The sequence below is a fragment of the Mustelus asterias genome, chromosome 16, assembly GCF_964213995.1.
Source record: "Mustelus asterias chromosome 16, sMusAst1.hap1.1, whole genome shotgun sequence".
NCBI classification, from domain to species: Eukaryota; Metazoa; Chordata; class Chondrichthyes; order Carcharhiniformes; family Triakidae; genus Mustelus; species Mustelus asterias.
The window spans coordinates 65,637,878-65,651,020 of record NC_135816.1 but is presented as its reverse complement, the minus strand read 5'-3'; the positions used below and the strand labels follow the sequence as shown (position 1 = coordinate 65,651,020).

General features: G+C 41.8%; 1 protein-coding gene across 1 annotated transcript in view; it reads right to left on the bottom strand.

Annotated features, from left to right (window-relative positions):
- The window catches only part of LOC144505516 (spondin-2-like), a 29,959-nt gene extending 28,959 nt beyond the window's left edge, over positions 1-1,000 (bottom strand). Inside the window, exon 1 of the mRNA XM_078231641.1 lies at positions 757-1,000. The gene's annotated coding sequence lies outside the window, so the exon portion shown is untranslated. The remainder of the gene's footprint in view (positions 1-756) is intronic.
- Between the last annotated feature and the right edge of the window lie 12,143 nt (positions 1,001-13,143).

Below are 13,143 nucleotides of genomic sequence, written 5' to 3'. Positions count from 1 at the left end.
CTAACCACTTTGCCACCGTGGTTAATGATGTACATCCATGTCTGAATGAAGACAGATTGACACATTGATGGTCTTGTTAGGTATTTTAATGTTAACTCATTAACACACTATTTCAGAAGACATTCCTGATATTTTCACAAATGCTGCCAAATTTCTAACATTTTTTCAGACAAACAGAGGAAAAATCTGGACAAACATCCTCTGCTGAGGAGATATCAGGGACTTTCTCTTTTCAGGGAATTAACCTGTAAAATTTAGAATTTCTCCAGTATGCGAGAAGTGAAATCTGAAATCACAACATGAATTTCAGGGGCAAAGAGAGGGTAGAAATCAGGCATAAACTTCTTTATTTGCTGTGGATTTTCACAGAAGGAAAGGTGGGAGAAGGGAGCTGGTTAGCTCAGTTGGTTGGATGGCTGCAGTGTGTTGCAAAATGATGTCAACAGTTGCGTTCAATCCCTGTACTGGTTGAGCTAGTTCTTTGGGGCCTACTTCCTTGCCTCATAGCAATATCATGGGGTAAACCATGATTGTCAACCTTCAGTTGGTGAGGACACTACCTGACGATAAAGAATGAGGAATGAAGAGGTGGGTGAAAGCTAGACTGGGAGAGGAGAGTGTAAAGAAAGCTGGAGGGAGCGAGATGGTAAGGAGAGCTTCACAGGTTTACAAGTAAACAGAATTAGACCATTTTAAGAGAATTTTGCATTATATGGAAGAGCAAAACAAATTCAAATTATAAATGAAAAGACTTACGGGGCTGAAGGAGATGGTCAAAGATGTTTCAAGTTCTCTCTGCAACTTTTGCCTGGATATGCTTGTCTCTCGCTATCGTCTCCCCTGGATTTCTTTCTCCTCTTCCTTTTCTGTGTATTTTTCTCCAGTCTCTCTGTCTGTTCCCTCTCCAAAACTCTCTACCCTCTGCCCCCTATTTGTTTCTCTCCTCTTCTCGCTCCTGTCTTTCCTTTCCTCACGTTCCTATCTCTGTCTCCTCTTCCTCTCTCTCTCTCTCTCTGCTTTCTCATTTTATACATGCACACATGCAGTTCACTTACGTTAACTCATTAACACAGACCCACACATGCTGAGCTTGGCTCAGGAAAAAGCGCACATCATTTTTTTCCTCCTGAACACTGAAGTTTCTTTTGCCACACAGTATGGTGAATACAATCCATTTGAGTTACTATAACCTGAAGTAAATAAAATTCAATCCAGTTTGTCAGACATGACCTATACTTAATAAATCCATGCTGTCCCCTCTCTCTGATCAGCTGGACATTTCAGGCTGTTTATTCATCTTGGCTGGAATTCTCCAGCCATTCCCGCCCCGCTGCCGCTGCAAATGAGGACGGAGAATTTGGCGCTCAGCCAAATCTCCGTTCACTGTAGCGGGATCAGAGAATCCGTGAATGACTGGAAAATCCCAACCCTTATCTTTAATTATGTATTAATTTATGAACAATAGATGTAAGACTGACTGGTCTATAATTCTTCGGTTTGTGTTAAACATTGACCAGGAATTTGAACAAAAAGAAAAGTAATGAGGTGACACACTCATGGGTTAAAGTCAAACATGATGCAGGTTCATTGAGGAGATAAAAACAGAAAATGCTGGAAAATCCCAGCACGTCTGACAGCATCTGTGTAGCGAGAGTAGAGCCAACGTTTCGACTCTGGATGACAGACTCAAGGGCTGGAATTTTACCACCTCGCCCACCCTGGGATCGGGGCAGACAAGGCTCGCAGAGCGGGAATTCTCCATTGGTCTCGGGCGGGATTTTACGAGCCTCGCCCGAGGGAGATTGTGAAATACCGGAAAAAATTTAGCGCTATTCTCTCTCCACAGATGCTGTCAGACCTGCTGAGTCTTTCCAGCATTTCTATTTTTGTTTCAGATTCCAGCATTTGCAGTAATTTGCTTTTATCTTATTGAGGAGGTGTTGGTTGTCCAAGGTCCAAGGTGGAAGTGCCGCAAAATCCATGGGAGATACAAATACTTTAAATACGTATGAGTTTCCCTATCTAACCTTTCTTAAATTGCTGTGTGATATATGTGACTTTCCAATCAGGCAGAGGCTAGACTAATAATCCAGAAACTCAGCTAATGTTCTGGAGATCCGGACTCGAATCCGGCCATGGCAAGACGGTGGAATTTGAATTCAATAAAACATTTCTGGAATTAAGAATCTAATGATGACTGTGAAACCATTGTCGATTGTCAGATAAACCATTTGGTTCACTAACGACCTTTAGGGAAGGAAATTTTCTGTCCTTACCTGGTCTGGCCTGCACGTGACTTCAGAGCCACAGCAATATGATTGACTCTCAACTGCCCTCTGAAATGGACTAACAAACCATTCAGTTCAAGGGTGACCAGGGATGGGCATTGAATGCTGGCCAGCCAGCAACGCCCAGGTTCCATGAATGAAAAATTCTAAAGGAATTGTTCCTGAATCAAGAGGAATTTGGAACATCTGCAATGTTCTCATCTACTTCCTTTAAAACCCTGAATGTAAACCACCTGGTCCTGGGGATTTATCACTCTTTCATCCCATTATTTTCTGCATTATAATTATTTTGCTTATGTTAATTTTGATAAGTCCCCATCCTTGATTCAGCATTAGTTTCCTCAAGCTGCCTGCCTGCCATCTGCTTCCCCTCCTGTAAATTCTGGTTCATCTTTTTTCTTCTTTTCTTCTTCTGCTTTTACCTCCTACATCTGTTTTCCTTTCTCTTCTCTTCAAAATGTAAGTTTATTAATTTATTGCTGTAAGGTAAGCTATCTTCAGTACTGTTATTCATTACAATTAACAGAAATTTAAAAAAACTTGGTAGTTAGTGGAGCTATTAGCACACATAGGATTGTCCAGCAAGTGCTGCCCAATTGCCGAATCACGTCAAAAAGTTGATGTTTTGTTTTGACTTTTTCAAGCCTGTCCTTGTTAAGTACGAACACCTGAAGGAACATGCTGTTTGCTATGATTAACCAGTCATTGGGACATACGGTCTACATATATGATATGGCAGTGGCACTGAAACATGTCTCTATATTCAATTCTACCATTCCCTTGTATTCATTGACAATATCACTGTTATCAGATTTCAAGAGGTCCACATTATTCATGACCACTCCCTTTTTCCTAATATGAGTAGAACATTTTTTGGTGTTGCTTTTAATATCTCTTGCAAGTTTGTTTTCAAACTCCAGTTGCTGTTATCCCATTCACCAGGATTTGTGTTAGTTCTTGCATTCTTTTGAGCTTTTTCTTTCAGTTTTAGGTTGTTCCTTTCCTTTTTAGTCATCCAAAGATTTATCTTTTGGTACCCAAGGCTCTTACTGCTTAGGTGTATGAATTGGTTCTATATCACGTTAAAACATTTCATGAACACTGATCTATCATTTGACCCATACTGAAATTTTCACTCAGCCCTTCATTACCTCTAGATTTCATTATTCCAATGCACTCCTGGCTGGGGTCTCACATCCTATGCTCCATAAACTTGGGGTCATCCAAAACCTGACTGCCCGTGTCTCAACTCACACCAACTCCAGTTGCCCTATCGCCCTTACATTGACTCCCAGTAAAGCAACACCTTATTTAAAATCCTCATTTGTTTTTAAATCCCTCTATGACCTTGCCCTTCTCTATCTCTGAAATTTTCTCCAGCCCCAAAACCCTTGAATTTTCCATCATCTATTTCCTGAGGGTTACCATTGATCAGAAACTGAACTGAACCAGGCAGATAGGTACTCTGTCTACAAGAACAGGCCAGAGGCTGGGAATTCTTTGGCTAATGGTTCACCCCCCTGATTTCCCAAAACCTGTTCACCATCTGCAAGGTATAAATCAAAAGTGTAATGTAATACTATCTGCTGGACTGGATGAGTGTGACTCCAATAACACTCGAGAAGCACAACAAAGCAACCCACTTAACCAGCACCCCTCCACCACCTTAAACATTCACTCTCTCCATTATCGACATGCTGTGGCAGCAGTGCGTACCATCCACAAGATGTATTTCAGTAACTCACCAGACTGGGATTAATTAATGATCTCAAAGTAAAGGCACCTGAGATAGAAATGATCAGATCATGATAGAATTTTGCATTCAGTTTGAGGGAGAGAAGAGTAGGCCTAAGATGAGTGTTTTAAACTTGAATAAGAGCAATTATGAAGCTATGAAGACTGGGAAATTGGATAAGGGATAAGTTAGTTGAGATGCAGTGGCAGATGTTTCAGGAGATATTTCAGAATACTCAGGAAAGATACATTTCAGTGAGAAAGAAAGAGTCTAAGAGAAGGTCATGCCGGACGTGGCTAACTAAGGAAGTTAAAGGTAGTGTCAAATTGAAAGAAAAAGTGTGAAATTCTGCAAATATTAGTAACAGATCAGAAGACTGGACAAAATATAAGAAACGTCAAAGAATGATGAACGGAGGGAGATATTAGAGTACGAAAAGAATAACTAAGGTGAGCGTTGACTCTCTAGAGACTGAGTCTGGGGAATTAATAATGGGAAATAAGGAAATGGCGGATGAATTAAAAATAAATTTTGTGTTCATCTTTACAGCCTAAAGAGGATACAAGTCACATTCTAGAAATAATTGTGAATCAAGAGGTGAAACGGAGGAAGAAACTTAAAATAATTGGATCGCTGGGGAAAGGATACTGAGGAAATTATTAAAACCCTAAAAGCAGACAAGTTCTCAGGTCTTGATGGGCTTCACCCTAGGGATTTAAAAGAAATGGCTGCTGAGATATTGGATGCATTGATTTTAATTTTCCAAACTTCCCTTGATTCTGGAACGGTCCCATTGGAATAGAAAATAATGCATGTAACTCCTCTATTCAAGAAAGGAAGGAGACAGAAAGCAGGACACTATCGCCCAATTAGCTTAATATCCGTCACTGAGGAAATGCTGGAGTCTATTATTAAGAAGGTTACTGTGGGGCACTTATTTGAGGAAGTAGCATCCAAGTGGATAAAGGGGAACCTGTAGATGTGGTAGGCATTTGACACGTTGCCACATCACAGGTCACAACGCAAAAGAAGAGCTCATGGTAAGACTCTAGCATAGATTGAGGATTGGTTAGTTAACAGGAAAGAGAATAAACATAAATAGCTCATTTTTGGGATGGCAGAATGTAATAAGTGGAGTGCCACAGGGATCAGTGCTGGGTCCTCAACTATTTACAATCTATTTTAATAATTTGAATGAAGGAACTGAATGTATAGTTGATAGATTTGCTGATGACACAAAGATGGGTAGGAAAGTAAGTTGTGAAGCGGACATAAGGGATAGAATTTTGCGGCCTTGCTCGAACAATCCCGGAAATTCCCGCCTGAGATCAATGGAGATTTCCATTGTCAGACCCTCACCCAGTCTGATTCCATGCCGGGCATATTGGTAGAGCTTCGGCCAAGGAATCTGCAAAGGGATAAAGATAAGTTAAGTGATTAGGCAAAAACTTGGCAGACATAGTAAAATATGGAAAAATGTGAACTTGTCCACTTTGGCATGAAGAATAGAAAAGCAGCATATTATCTAAATGGAGAGAGTTTGCAGAACTTTGAGATACAGAGGGATCTGGGTGACCTGGTAGATGAATCGCAGAAAGTTAGTGTGCAGGTGCAGCAAGTGATTAGGAAGGCAAATTAAATATTGCCATTTATTGCAAGGGGAAATAGAATATAAAAGCAGGGAAGTTTTGTTACGGTTGTACAGGGTGTTGGTGTGACCACATCTGGAGTACTGTGCACAGTTTTGATACCTTATATAAGAAAATACATAATTTCATTTGAAACAATTCAGAGAGAGTTCACTCAACTGATTCCTGGAATGAGGGGGTTATCTCATGAGAAAAGCTTGGACAGGTTGGCTCTGTATCCATTTGATGTTTAAAAGAATGAGGAGTAATCATATTGACATACTTAAGATCCTGAGGGGACTTGACAGGGTGGATGTTGCCCCTTATGGAAGAAACTAGAACTAGAGGACACAATTTTAAAATAAGGGGGCTCACATTTAAGACAGAGATGTCCTAATAATGTTCCTATATAACCCTCCAAGATATCTGTGCTCCTCTAATTCTGACCTCCTGTGTATCCTCGCTTTTAATTGCATCACTATTGCTGGCCGTGCCTTCAATTGCCTCAGCCCTATAAGCTCTGGAATACCTTTCCTACATCTCCCTGCCTCTTTGCCTTGCTTTTCTCCTTTAACACATTCCTTCCTTGTACCTCTGACCTATTAATTTATCATGTAGTTCAGCATCATTTGTTTCATAATGTTCCTGTGAAGTGCTTTGGGACATTTTATAACGTTGTTTTATTAACAGATTTACTGTTACCTCTCTTTGGCTCATCCCACTAATATCAGTCTTATCTAAATCTGGAATCTTTGTCACTGTTTTTCATTTTTCTCTTTCATACACAATGTTGAACTCACTCATATTATGATTGCTATCAGATAAATGTGTGTACCATTAGGCTGTTAACTTCAATAGTCTCATTATGCATGGAAACATTGCAGATCGACAGTATTAAAAATATGTGGAAGGATTTGATCAAAATTTGGGGAAGTACTTGTTTTTAGGACTGGTTGGTTTGGCTGTGTGGTTCCTTTGTGTCCTGTACTTTGTTCCCAAATTATTTTCAATTACATTTTATTTACAAGGGCTTGCCAAGGTACAGTAACTAATCCATTCCAAATCAAGCAATTCAGATCCAGGTTTTTTTTAAAAACTGCCCTGTAAGCAGAACAGAGCTAACGACTGGTTTAAATAATTTTTAGAACTTGCCTTTAACGGAGATTATTTGTCCGTTCTCCCTCATTAAAACACCGCTCTAAGCTACTTGAATAGGTTTCAGCAGGGGGCTGGGACAGAAGCCATAAGGTGCAACCTGGAGGCAGTTATAGAAATTGAAACCAGGCAGCTACACATTTAATGACAACCTGGCCCATTGTTCTATTTAAGAAACCCAGTCCTAGAATAGAGATGCAGGCTGGGTGAGAAAGATTGCAGCACCAACAAGAACGACCAATTAAATTGCCTTCTGGCATGCAAAAGACCTCCTCAGAACAAAAATAATTTGATTCAAAGTTGTCCTTTCCCTTCCTGCCAAGCTAAGTCCAATGCTGAAACGTTAGAAGAAAAAAGTGTGTGCATGATTACGGTAAATAATTAAGCTTCAATTCATTATTTATTGGAGGTGCAGGTCCAGTCCTCCCAAATGATTCCCTTCCACTCTGCAGTGCAAGGAGGTTGCAGAGATAGTGAGGGGTGAGGACATGAAGAAATTTGAACAAGAGGATGATCATTTCAAAATCAAATTGTTTCCGAACTTGAAGCCAATTTAAGTCAGCAATCACAATGTGTGAACTGACCTAGGTGTGGGTCGAGAAATGGGCAGTAGGATTCTAGATGAACTTGGGTTTATCGAAGTTGGAAGGTTCAGGGACGGTCAGGAAAGTACTGGAATAGTCAAGTCTGGATATAACAAAAGCCATGGATGGGGGTTTCATCAGCAGATGGGCTGAGGCAGAGACAGGTAGGCAATGTTATGTAATTGTTGGAGAGAATATGAATTGGAAGCGTGGCTCAGGGTGATATAGGGTAGCAAGGTTGTTAACTGTTGCTAACTGCCTGAGATAGTGGCCAGGAAGAGTGAGGAAATCAGTATCCAAGGATCAGTAGCTTTGATCTTCCCAATATTTATCTGGAGGAAAATTCAGCCCACCCAGGACTAAATAGCACACAAGAGTTGACAATACAGAAGCAGTGGAGAATTTGAGAGATACAGATACAGCTGGCCTCTATACTGTAACAGTTAGGCCATTCAGCCCATTTGGGTCTGTGCTGCCAATCAGATAGATCATAGCTGATCTGTACCTCAACTCCATTACCCTGCCTTTGCTGCCTTAATTAATATATCTCTTTACCTGACAAAAATCTATCCATTTCTGTCTTTAAAGCTTCAACAGATGCAGCATTCAAAAACTTTTCGGGAGAGAAAGATCGAGATTTCCAGTACCCTTTATTTATAGACATGCTTCTTGATTTTACTGTCACTCTGCGTATTGTATACAAGTGTATGTCATTCATACATGTCCACCAGCATGGACCATTAGACCATTATTCCTGAGGTGCCTGGTGCAGAACTAAACACAATACTTTAAATGAGAGCTGAATAAGGTTCTATACAACTGATGTAACATTTCCACCCATGTGTAATCCTGCTCCCTTGAGATAAAGGCCAATATTCCTTTGGCCGTTTCTACAGGTTCACCAGCTTTTGTGCAGATGGGCACCTAAATCCCATTGTTCCTCCAGAGTATCTAGTTCCCCACTACTTACAAAATCCTGGACTCTGGTTTGTCCTCACATTTTCCTGCATTGAACACAATTTGTCACTGTTTTGCTCACTCGCTTAACCGGACTCTGGGCCAGGATTTCATGGCTCCCGCTGAAGTAAATGACAATGTAAATGACCTGTCGCATCTGTCAGGGACAGACAACCGCCCCCACCCCACCCCACCCCCACCCCACTAACCCCCCCCCCTCTCCCCCCCTCCCCCCTCAGCAGGGCTGTAAAATCCTGGCCCAACCACAGCATGTCTCTTCCCCCAATGTTACACCATTTTTTTGTATTCTCCTGCCCCCAACTTACTGCGCCTCCCAGGAACATGTCACTGAGGGACAACATGCATGGAAATACAATGGGGGCTTGGATAGATCTTTGTGGGACTTCAGAGGTAAGTGTGTGAGAAAGAGAGGCCATTGCAAGAGATTCTTCAGTTGCAACTGGATCGATTAGCAAGGGTGTTCTCACTCAGCTGGACAATGAAGAATAAACATTGCATGGTGTGGTCAACTGTGTCAAAGGCTGCAGACAGGTCAAGAAGGACGAGGGGATGGAATGTACCATGGTCATGGCCTTATAGGATGTCAGCTGTGGCTATAATAAGAGCCATCTGAGTACTGTGGCAAGAATGGAAACCTGATTGGAGTTCGATTTTGTTGGGTTTCATGTATACTGTTTCTCACAGTAAATTTTACTTAAATATAGACTGATCATTGAAGCTACAAAAGAAATAAAGGTAACATTATCCATCAGACTGGTGAAAGTTGTGCCGAACCTGTTAATCCACTGAAACCTCTCCATCAATCTAATTTTAATTCTGCTTTCCAGAGAGTACCCATGTGAACTGTACATTGCCTATACTGAACTCCACACCCACATTCCGTCCAATTGAACTCTGCTTTGGAAATGCTGTTTTTTGCAAACCGAGTTACAATTTCAGTAAACTGTTGGACTGAGCAAACCTTCCACCAATGGGCTATGACTGAGAACTAATAGCAACTTGCATTTATGGAGTGTCTTAAAAAGCAAAACAATTTAAGGTACCCAGAGGGATCAAGGTCATTAAATGTATTTCACTAATTCAGTTAGAGATACTACAACAGGTGATCAAAAACTTAGTCAAAGAATATGGTTTCGAGGAATGTATTTAAGGAGGAGAGAGAGATGGAGAAACTGAAATTTAGGGAGGGAATTCCAAAGCTTAGGTCCTAGTTACAGCACGGTGGCACAGTGGTTAGCACTGTTGCTTCACAGCACCAGGGACCCGTGTTCAATTTGCACGTTCTCCCCGTGTCTGCGTAGGTTTCCTCCGGATGCTCCAGTTTCCTCCCACACTCCAAAGATATGCCGGTTAGGTTGATTGGCCATGCTAAATTGCCCCTTAATGTCAGGGGGATTAGCAGAGTAAATACATGGGGTTACAGTGATAGGGCCTAGGTGGGATTGCTGTTGATTCAGGCTCGATGGGCTGAATGGCCTCTTTCTGCAATGTAGGGATTCTATTCTGTGGTTCTATAGACAGCTGAAGGAACAGCTGCCACTAATAGGGTGGCAAAAATGAGGGGTGCACAAGAGGCCAAGATTGAAGGAACACACAGATCTTAGAACAGGAGAAGATATGATGGGTCAAGGCCATGGAGATATTTGAGCACAAGAATGAGAATTTTATATTTGAGGCACTGTCTGTGAGGAGAGCCAATATAATCAGTGAGTACACAGCTGAAGGGTGCGTGAGACAGTGTCAGTTACGATGTGGGCTGCAGAGTGTTCGATGAGCTCTGGTTTATATGGACAGTGGGAGTTGGCTAGGAGAGCACTGGGTTCACTGAGGCTGGAGGTAACAAAGGTGTGGAGAAGAGTTTCAGCAGCAGATGCACTGCTGGACCCCTGGACAGACCCCAGGGATGGGGATGAGCAATATTACAGAGCTGGTGGCAGGCTCATTGGTGACAGAGAGGATATGGGGCTGGAACCTAAATGCAGAGTCAAATAGGACATTGACTTTGCAAGAGGTTTGGTACAGACAGGGACAAAATATTTGGAAGTCTATGTATAAAAATTTAATTTCCCATATGCAAAGTCATGAGCCTGGTTGCCTGTCTATATTCAGCACTGTGTTTCTGATTATCAGTTATCAGATTTGTGTATCTGTGTGTGTGTGTGTGTGTGTGTGTGCAGAGTCAGCTCTTTTGAAATCGTTGGCCAGCTTTAGCTAGATTTCTACATTGGGATATCTGGCGAGGGCTTATAACCTGGCAGAGTATAGCCTGCATTATGCCCAATGTGATTTCTTCAGTGAAGTGGCTGTGCTAAACCTGGTTCTGGCTGGTTTACCAGATTGGATCCAGGTGTGTCTCTTCTATCTGAAAGAGTGATAAACTTTACACTAGAGGTGAAAAAAAGAGTCTTTTTTCTGAACGCCGCATTCAATCACTTTATTCCCGGATCATTTTGTACTAAAGTAAGTTTTATTACTCCTCTGCAGTTAGCATGTTGGCTTGTTCCCGAGATGACACACTTAGTTCCAGTAGGCAATTTCTGTTGTTGTAAATCATTTGATTTTATGGGGCTTAAAAATAAATGGTAACATATTGATTTTTATATGGAAAAGAAAAGGGGACTCTCTTTGTTCAAGGTGTACGTGTAGCTGACTCTCTGGTTCCTTGTTGCATAATTACTTTCACTTTGGAATTTTACAGCAAACTTTCCTCAGTTCCCTGACTTTGAAAAAACTAAACCCATCTGCTGGTGGCTTTTACCTGGAGGCAGAAAGAAAAGTGGCTGAAGGTGTTCTCCATTTTGTATTTTACCTTTGTTCCATCTGAGTGAAGCAGTGTCTGGTAATCGACCGATCACAGTTCTTCACAGTTAACTGCTGTCGTTTAAAATCAGTACCTTGTGTCTACCAAAGGCTTGCCATCACAGGGCAACAAGAGGAGTGCAGGTGAAGAAGGCGTTTCTCTGCTTATATCTCAGCTTGTCCCACTAACAGGAAAGTGTGACATTCTGCCCTCATCATTCTATTTCTTGTGTAATCCTCCCAACCCACAGCAAATGCCCCCATTAAACTGAAATAGAACACAACATGATTGATTTCAAAGCTGTTACCCAACCTCGGTGGTCAGACGTAAACACTTTAAAGGGGAAGAAAGGTGTAAATCAGAACCAGTACGGTTTCTTTAAAATATTATCCTATTGCCTACTGAGAAAAGTAGGTACGTAGATATTGACTGTCATTTTTGTTTCATGTGAATTAAGGTGTTCTAGTTCACGAGACACAAAAGGCTAGCATGCAGCTACAGTAAGTATTCTTAGAATCCTACAGTACAGAAGGAGGCCATTCGGCCCATCGAGTCTGCACCGACTACAATCCCACCCAGGGCCGATCCCCATAACTCCATGCATTTACCCAGCTAGTCCCCCTGATGCTAAGGGGCAATTTAAGCATGGCCAATCCACTTAACCCGCACATCTTTGGACTGTGGGAAGAACCTGGAGGAAACCTACGCAGAAAGGGGGAGAATGTGCAAACTCCACACAGTGACCCAAGCTGGGAATCGAACCCGGGTTCCTGGTGCTGTGAGGCAGCAGTGTTAACCACTTTGCCACTGTGCAAGAAGGCTAATGGAATACTATTCTTTATTATGAGAGGAATTGAATATAAAACTAAGGATTCAGTTATAAAGGGTATTGGTGAGACCATATCCTGAATACATTGTACAGTTTTGGTCTTCTTATTGAAGGAAGGAGGTGGTTTACTAGATTGATATCTGGAATGAGTGGGTTGTCTGATGAGGGAAGGATGGACAGACTGAGCTTGTTTCCTCTAGAGTGGTTACTTGATTGAAGTATATGAGATCCTGAACGGTCTTGACATGATGGACATGGAAAAGATGTTTCCTCTTGTGGGTGAGTCTATAACTAGGGGGAACTGTTTTAAAATTAGGGTCGCCCTTATAGGATAGAGAATTTTTTTCTCTCAGAAAGTAGCGGGACTTTGAAACTCTCTGCCTCAGAAGGCGGTGGAGGCGGGGATCGTTGAATATTTTTAAGCCAGAGGTAGATTCTTGTTAGGTAAGGGAAACAAAGGATATCGGGGGTCGAAGGGAATGCGGAGTTCGAAACACCGACAGACCAGCCATGATCTTATTGAATGGTGGAGCCGGCTTGAGGGGCTGAATGACCAACTCCTGCTCCCATTTCATACATTTGTATAAATGCAAGTTGCTCTTTTTTTCAAAAAATGAAGATAACTTGTCCCTCCCAGTGCAGGTTTCCATGTCATTTGTTGTTTGGAACAAATGATAAACTTGTGTCCAAATCCTGATTTCCAAGTGTTAAGGTTCTGGATCACTAAAGGTATCAATAGTGTTTTTGATTGGAGCAAACCTACACACAGAACTGGATTATCATTGGCTGAGTCACAGTGTTGCATCTTGCTCAACCGCAGGCTTGTGTTCTTGTTTGGATATCTTTCTTCTCCATTTTCCTGAAGGTGTTGACTCTTGCCACAGATGTCATCAGGCCTCTGATAACTCTTCAAAGCATCGATGCCTCAGGAAGGCATTGAGGGTTGGCAACCTATTTGAACAAGAGGGCAGCATCGCTGAGCCCAATCCTGTCCTCACTTGACTGCTATGCAACTGGAAATGGGGTGATTGGTCAGGAGTTGTGGGTCTGTGTTTCTGTCCTAGCCCAGGAACACAATTACAGCACCCCTTCAATCATGTGTGCTGATGTGATGTAATACAACTGTGTACATCATCTTGTTGCCAA